The sequence below is a fragment of the Enoplosus armatus genome, chromosome 17 (genome assembly GCF_043641665.1).
Source record: "Enoplosus armatus isolate fEnoArm2 chromosome 17, fEnoArm2.hap1, whole genome shotgun sequence".
NCBI lineage: Eukaryota > Metazoa > Chordata > Actinopteri > Centrarchiformes > Enoplosidae > Enoplosus > Enoplosus armatus.
The window spans coordinates 978,496-987,794 of record NC_092196.1 but is presented as its reverse complement, the minus strand read 5'-3'; positions in this window follow the sequence as shown (position 1 = coordinate 987,794).

Genomic DNA, 9,299 nt, shown 5'->3' with positions numbered 1-9,299 from the left:
TAGTGTGTACATACAAGGGTCCATATGATTTGTGTGTAAAATGAGAATTGTGTGCAGCTTTTTGTTACAGTTGCTTGTTTTGTATATTTTTCTTCACCTGAACAGATATTTAAACTCAAGTGCATCTGGATTTCTTATTTTTGCAGGGACAGACTTTTGGTAGTCCACTTCCACGTAAATAAAATACACTGCATTTGCTTTCTTTCTGAGTGTTAATATGAGATCAATGTCAGTCTCGCGTCCGTACAGCGCTGGGGTCAGGATGTGGTTAGCCTAGCTTAGCATGAAGCCCAGCTACATTTCAGTTTGCGCGCGGTTTAAACAAACGAGACGCGATGCGTTCGTTTGCAAGCGTCACAGGCCTTGGTAGTTGTGTTTCTTCACTTTCAACAAAGCCAGGCTAGCTCTTTCCCCCTGCCTCCAGTCTTTACGCTAAGCTAGGCTAACCCGCATCCCGACTCCGGCTCTGACTACTTCTTCCACCACGAGCTGCCCCTGGTCCTCTTCGTTACTAGTAACTTGTAGCACAGTTTGCACACAGTGCGGGTAAAAGACCACACTTCAAGGGTTGAACGTTTTCTCTTTTAATTGAAATTGTTGTCGTGAATTAATGATGTGCGTTTTCTAGATGGCTGGAATTGATTGAAGGCCAGTCCTGTGAAGACCAACATGTTCACTTTGGGTTGCCTCAGCATGATGTGCTCATTGTGGTACAACCATTGCCAAAATGATGATGGATTTGAACGTCTTACGCTTACGGTTGCTTGAGTCCCCAGGGTGCCTTAGTGCCAATTTAGAGGTTTTCCGGGAGATGCCGTGTGGTGATTGGTGAACTTCAAACTGCTGCTAGTTAAGACTATGCAGACTAATTGGCTATTAGTGTAGTATAGGTGTGTTTTAATGGGTTTGTTGTGTTGTTTTGATGTCAGGTGAGGGGCGGATTTCCCTGCACAGTGGTTAGGGGGTCGGGGTCGTTGCTGTCAGGACCACATGCTGGTCCAGAGTACCTGATTGTGGAGAGGTATGACTTCATTGTAGGGGGGAAATAAACACCTGGTTGGTCTGCGCCTAACCTCAAGCCTCCGGCCAACCTGACACGCACTAAATTAGATTATGTCTGGAGTAGTGGTCTCACCGATAAGGATTTGTCTCTGAGATAAAACTTCACGTCAGCACAAAGATAAAACAAATTGTGTGTGTGTGTGCCAGGGAGGGGGTCACATGGAATTGGCCTTCCCTGTTCCTGCCCATGCACCCGCTGCAGCGCTGGGATGAAGAACGGTGGTCGTATTCCTTTTCAAACATAATATGTTTTATGAAGTTCAGCATGCCGCCATGAAGCTGTAAATCCGCCCCCTCTCTCTCTCTCTCTGGCTTTCGCTGCTGTGTCAGTGGCGGAGGGTTTCTGTATAATTTGCAGCGCGTTTAATAGCACATTAACATTTAGCAGCCACAGTTCACTGTCTGGTACACGTTCTGGCGCCGGGCACAAGCGGCCCTGCACAAGCTCCCCCATTCACTCAGCCGTCGCATCAGCACAGGATGTGGATTGTTGTTGACATCCAGACTGTAAATGAGGCTGTTCACTGTAAAAACTAATGCTGCGTTTTATTGAAACCCACTTACATTTAATCATTACTTCAACGAACGCAGATAACTTTGTTTGTTTCGACGTCAGGGCTTGTGATCACGAGTTCCTCCTTCGCCACTTAGATACATTTAGCGGAAGTGTCATCATATATCATCGTGCTGAAGACGTTTCGAAAAGATTAGTTGCTTGCTAGTCTTCTGTGGTTGCATACATAGCAAAAAAAAAAAAAAAATGCAAAGATTATAGTAAAATGTTTAAAAAATAGGGGCGTAGGAATTTCATCTCACGCACACACTGGATGTAATACGGCCTGGAGGCTTATTATTTGAGGATGCGCTGATTTCCAGCTTTGATTCAATTATGTTCGGGGGTACAGAGCAATGATTGTTGAAAACTTTCGGGGACACATACACATATAAAGGGATCACCCCACCACTTTTACACATGAAGTGGAGTCAAACTCAGCCTGTCGAAACGGCTCCGTAATACCTTCTATCAATATAAAGTCTGAGAAAATAACAAACCCGGAACGGTGACGTTTAAAAAGACGCGGGCACGTCGGATTTAATGGAAGATGCTGTTGAGTTGCATTGTGGGAAATGTAGGATCCAGTCATTTGGAGCCCGACCCGTACTAGAGAGTAAAAGTCAGGCAAACCTCTTCAAAGATTTTGACATTTTTAATCTGCCTTTTGGACTGTAACTTTATGTAAGTGCAATACTAAATTGCTGGTGCGGCCCTAAGTGAAATTACATGTACTCGTGAGGACGATTCCACTCGCCCCTGCAAGCCTTATGTAATTGCGGCTTGCGTGCGGACCTTCGCACACACGCTTCTCATGATTTGAAATCTGCAAGCCTCTTGGCCTGCGCGCAAGCTCCTGGGCCTGTGGGATCCAGGACCTGGTCGCCTCCTCTTCCACGTCCTTCCCAAACACGCGAGCAATCGGTTAACCCGTATTTTAACGACCAGATACAACGTATTTACGAGAAGACCGAGGAGGCAAGTAGAAACTAAACTCCACAGCGCCCCCTGCAGTGCAGATAGCACGCTAGAACCTCTACGCCCCTTTTCTGAGTGGTATATCACCGTTTTACACATCATATTATTGTTTTAATGTTACTGCGTTGGAACTATTTTGAACCACTTCAGATGCAGTTGGGTAGTTTGAGCTGTACAAAGCATAATATTTCATGAGCTCATCAAATGTTTTGTATGTGAAACCTGAATCTGCAGAGTAACAGTGAGATAAACGTCACTACAAAAAAAAAAATATATATATATACAATATACACCTCTGAAGTGTGGTGGAGTAAAGGTTTGAAAAGCCATAACATTAAATACTCAAGTTAAGTACAGTTACATGCAACACAGGATCAGTCGGGTTGAGGTCAGGGGCCAGTTGGTCAAAAGTCATCTGATTGGATTTACGGCTAATGGATTGGATCAGATCTTGGAAGTGGGTTGTTCAAAAGTAAATCCGGATCCTGAAAATCGGATCTGATCACGTAATCGCGTAGTCCTGTATTTTTTTTTTTTTTTTTTAATCAGGATAACAGTTTGTGTTGTTCGAAACTTTTTAGGATGGTGGATTTCAGGATCAAAATGTCACAGAAACTTCGAAATTGATCAAAAAATACACTCGAAACCTTGTAGTTTAGATACAGCGATTTACATTTTGCACTTGATTTGTTGAACTGTTGCTGCGATGAAGTGAAATTTAGTCACATTTAATCATCATTCGCCACTGTGCCACTTATTTACAATGGAGCAATCGTCGGAGATGAAGCAGTCAGAAGTGGTTTTGAAGAATTGGAGCCCTCATCCCACATCTGGTCGGTGGACACTCGGTTTCGTCAGTCTGTGTTAAAAGTGTGTATTTGTGGTGAATTCATGTGTTTATTCTGATTTGCCTGAAAAGGTATTAAAAATGAAAAGGTATTAAAAATGGAAGAGCATGTTGGTGTTGTCGTCCGTCTCTTCAATTAAAAACACTTCAAGTGGCCCCCTGCTGGCTGTTACCTGTTGTTAGCATACAGAGCACGGGGTAATCCGGATTTGGCGATCCTAAAAAGTTGTATTTTCGATCCAATTTTCTTTGGAAAAAATCGATACAAAAGTGAGACGAATTACCTGATTAGTGGTTAGAAAAAAAATCAGAATGATCCAGATTCAATTAAAGCCCCCTTCTTTCTGTGTTGACAATCATTGCACTGATGCACTGGGGCTACAGATGCTCAACTGTTTCAGCCCACGTGGGTGTGAAATCCGTCCGGCTCGCATTCCGATCGCACACGCCGAGACAATAATCAGATGTAAGAGATATATCAGAAGATTCACTGAAATGTATTCTGCAGTGTGTAAATTGTACTGTTTTTTGTTGTTGTTGTTGTTGTAATTTTTAGGATCACCAGATGTGAAAACTGGAACCTTCCAAATCTAGTTCCAAGAGCTTCATCATTTTAGTTTATGTCGTGCCTGCATGGTTTATATTTGTCAATGAAAGATTGGTTTTATGAAATGACTGAAAGCTAACTGACAGACAGGTAAATGGTTTCCCAGCACGGGAACATTGGTTGGCTTCTGAACGAAGCTGCCACGTACAGTGCAGTCTGCTGTGTGCGCTGTGCTAAATGGGAACATATAAGTAATAAGTAATCAGTTACTTAATAGAGTTAAAATATGTCAAGTCAGCAAATCAAGTGCTAGGCTTCAAGTGATCTCAGTAATCATGTCGTGTGTCGATGCCAGCAGGAAGCTCATCACAAAACCTTTTACAGCTTGAAATGAACCCCCAAAATAACAGATAAGCTAAGCAAGCTAGCAAAGGGCTGGCTGTTTCCCCCAGTATATTTATTTATTTATTTATTTATTTATCTATTTATTGGATCATTTCATCAAACGTAACACGGTCATATCAAGCCAACACATTTCTGTGAAGACACAAAGTGCTTTGAGTGACACAGTGATGGGAAACACGTAACAGTAAAGCAAAAATTTTACATATATATATATATATATATATATATATATATATACACACACATACATTGTTATTGTATATATTTCTTACTTTATTTTTCACTTAAATACTGTAAATGTGTATATTTTTATTCTATATTTCTTATTTTTATATTTTGTACGTACTTTTAGCTCTAAATTATGTTACTTTCCTACTATTGAATGGGAGCACGATAAGAGCATTACAGTTAGGTTGTTGGTCAACATGCCACATGTACGTTGTGAGAAATGTTAGCCATTACCTGTTACTCTATACTATATATGATATTATATATATATATATATATATTTTTTTTTTTCAATGTAACAGTAAAGTAAATAAACTGTCCGGTGGTTGAAAAACGTTTAGCTCCACGCATATTGTATTTCTCACCGCAGACAAATCGGCCCTACTTTGTCACATATCTCACAGGGCTCAGCCTGAAATATATATATCATTTTTTTTCTTTTCTTTTTCACCCCCCCCCCCCCCTCCAGCTGATAATTTTTGTACAGTCCCTAAATTATAAATAATAATTCTTCAGTGTTGTGTTGAAGTCACAAGACTGTGAAAACGTCATGAGTTCATCTCAGCAAAGTCTGATTTTTATTTTTATTTTCTTTATTTGCTTCTTTTTGTTTCTGTAGTCTGTTTTATTTATTCTTTTTTTTTTTTTTATTCTCAGTGAAAACATCACAAATATTTTACGGTGTGTGGATCACAAAAGTTCTTGCGTGCTTTCATGAGTGCGTTTCTCTCTCTAATACACACACACACACACACACACACACACACATTGTGTGTTTTCTTTTTTTCATGAAGCAGGTGGTTTTATCTTCACTGTAGCGAGAGGATTATGCAAAGCGTTCGAGGTGGAGGTGGTGGAGGTGATGCACACTCACACACACACACACACACACACAGTGCACAGCAGCTGGACTGTTCTCTCGCAGTAAGATGTGTCTCAGGACATTTCTCCGTCCCACATCATGATACACCGCCCCCCCCCCACCCCCCCCCCCCCCCCCCATGCTGCCGGTTCATAACTCTCCCCTGACTTCATTTACAAAGGCAACTTTACCATCTGAGCTGTAAAGAGGCTCGGGGAGATGCCCGGAGCCTCCTCGAGCTTTTCAGCTGAGAGATATGATGCCGCGCATGATCTACGAGGCTACTGTAGGGGGGGGGGGGGGGGGGCTGTTAAAATATATAGCTCGTATCAATCAAACGTGGTTATCATCTACTAATGCTTTTTCTATGAAGATAGTGAGCCCCTGAATCAGTCATTACACATTATGTTGCTAAAGTGTTACACGTGTCCATCATCCACATCCAGTTCGCTTTGCTTTTTTTGTTTGTTTTGTTTTTTAATTACAAATCAGTTAATGTGTTCTCTGGTAAATATGGGGACACGTTGTACAGGACTGCATATTACATCTGAAGGCCTAAACACCCCCCCCCCCTCCAATATTTACTATCTGCATTTACACCTCAGTGTTTTTAACTGATTGAGTCAACACACACTGTGCGCAGTATTCCCGCTTATGTGTCGGAGAACAGAAGGGAACACGATCATTTGTTTATCCACCTTTTACTCGCACCGCTTATTAAAGCAGCCCGTGTACTTTTCTAAATGTGTTGTTAGATACTCCTGCACCCAAACACTTTGCACAAAACAAAAAGAATTATAACAAATGAAGCTGTGGTGAAATGCTGTTTAGAGATTGTCTAGCTGTAATAGAAGCATCTGCATTTTTGTTTTGGTTCTGCTTCGAAGCAGCTTAATCAACGATTTTATTGAACTGGGCCGCAATATTCACACACACACACTCCAATAATTGAAGTTAAGAACACTGTAAAGCAACGAAATATCGAATGTTCCGTAGCCTATTTAAATTTCGTATTCAAATAAATAAAAAACACGCCCCCCCTCCCCTTTTTGGCTGTGGTGTGGTATTTGATAAATCTTTCTTAATGACGGGACTTATTTAGATATTTCGGCAACAGAACATAGTCCACACTGACCTTCAATACTGTACTTTACAGCAATAGAAGGCTCTGGACCTACTTTACTGCGCGTTAACAAGGACTGTAAAAAAAAATATATCTATATATATATATATTTTTTTTTTAAATATATATATAAATATATATTTTTTGTTGGTTTGTTTTAGACTTTTGATGGAAGAAAATCAGTCCATAACCTTGTTGTTGTTGTTGAAGCTGAGCCTCGGACTCAAGCAACCAGGTCGGTTTAACGGACGATAATAAACTGTGAAAATACTTGTAACCTAAAACAAGAGTTCTAACTGACTGTGATGCGATGACTTCTCCCTACAGACAGTGTCTGCATACCGAGACTTCTTCGTGGGCACACACACACACACACACACACACACACACACACACACACACAAAATATGAATGTGCGCAAAGTGTAATTAGAACTATACGGTCTAAATTTATGCCTGCTAAATCCAGATCCGCTGGTGGAAAGGAGGGCTTTGGCTCCAGGAAAAAAAAAAAGCGCAATTACGGGCTGGAATTCACATGTCGGTATTTCAAATCAACAGAGATGATCGCGGCCTCAAGTATTTTTGTTTTGTTTTGTTTTTTTGTTGTTGTTGTTGTTGTTGTTTTTTTGTTTTTGACACAGCTGTCTGCCGGTTATTTCAGATCTGTTGGAGGAAAAAAAAAAGAAAAGAAAAGAAAAGAAAGAACGGCAGTGCTGACATTTAAAAGCTCTCCTCGTTGATGAGTTCACTTGCGTTGCTTAAGTTTATTACACTCTTGTTTTTTTTAACGACCCCGCTGGTTTTATGGCCGTTCAATGACTTGTTTAGGGGAACTAATATTAAATCCTATGCTAGAAAAAGAAAGGGGGGGGGGGGGGGGTACTATAAATGCAATTTATTGTTCTGTAAATACTTTTATTGGGCGGCTTGTAAACCTAAAATGCCCCTCGTCGATTGGGTCTGGTCGCAGCTTCAGTTTGGGCTGAAGATCGTTCACTTTTAATGAAGTTATGTGCGAGCTTTTCAGCTTCATACACGGAGTTTACATTTTTGAATTTGGGTTAGGTTTTTTTTTGTTGTTTCTTCCCAGCGCGCCCCCCCCCCCCCCCCCATCCCTCAACCTGTGAAAATATTTGCAGCACAATTTAAAACAACACAGAAAACAAGACCCATAGCAATACACATACAGGCTCTTTTAGATGTAACAACGTGCCTTCCTTATCTTTAGCCGCGAATGTGTTCGCGTGTGTGTGTGTGTGTGTGTGTGTGTGTGTGTGTGTGTGTGTGGATGGGGGTTATTTGTCTAAGTCACTTCTGGCATAAAGCGCCGAGGCAGCGTGTTAAAAAATTGAAGGTGGTTTTCACAATTTTTTTTTTGTTTGTTTGTTTTTTTGTTTGTTTGTTTTCAGCGTCACTGTCTCCAATTAACTCTGGTTGGCAAGCCCGGGGGGGGCTGCAGGGCGGAGGCCCCATCCGAAAATGAAACTTCCCACACAGCCTGCGGTCTGAGAGGCCATTCTGACATATATATATATATATATATATATTATATAAATATATTTATCACGCAATCTGTGCTCCATCACTAATCTGAGGCTGTACACTATTCCATACCACTCTGTAATTACTTGCGTATTCATTTTGCAGTGATTAATACACGCCATATCTAAACATTTCCAGCTGTAATGAAAATGCGAGAAACCTACTTAATTATCACAGTTTACGCAGGCGCGCTGGCCTTTGCTGGGGTTGTGTTTTCGGCCCGGTCCTCGCTGGGTCCGCTGGTATCCTAAAGGACGCCGTCCAGATGAGTCCTGGGCGATCGGTCCTTTTAAGACGGAAGGACAAAGAGGAATGTGGTGAATTCAAGCTCAAAGGCCAAAGCTGGGCGCCAGAGTCTGGAGACACGGCGTTTGAAGGGACTCTTGGTTTTTTTTTTGGGTGTGGAGGGGGGGGGGTTGTTTTGAAATGAAAGCGCACCGGCCGCTCACTCTGTCTCCGGTCCACCCCGTCATTTCACCTACACGCTCCGGCTGTAGCCCACCTTCGCCCCCCCCCCCTCCCCGTAAAACCCACAATCAATGCATAGTTCATATTTAATCGTCGTAAATAACGGTGTCAGCTACATATGCGACGCAGAGATCGGATTTAAACACACACACACACACACACACACACTATAGCAGCCTGCCACCCCCAAAGAGTCCAAGGCTCCACGTCTGTGATAATTGTGAGGAAATATAAAGACTTACAATCCCGGTGACTTTGATAAAGGTCAGCAGGAAGGCAAATGTCTGGACTCACTGCAGTCCGCCGCTGCTGCTCTCCAGCCTCCTCATTAAAAAGCCCCAGTGAGTGGATTTCATCCCTCCAAACGCTGCTGTCTGAAGGGCTTTGAGCACCAGAAAGGGTGTGTGTGTGTGTGTGTGGGGGGGGGGTGGTGGTGGTGGGGGTGATCCAGGTGATCGACTGTTCAGTCCCAGAAGAAGAAAAAAAAAAAAAACCCTCCACCGAGCCCCGGCCCGAGTCGTGTTTCCTCGCGGCAGCCCGGCCGCCGAGTGGCGAGGAGCGCCCTTTCCCCGCCCGGCAGGACGGCTACAGAACAGATCCACCCGCGTTTACGGGCCGCGCCACCACAGGCCGTATATCAGCCCTATAAAAACCAAAGCAGCCGCCCCGATGCATGATTTTA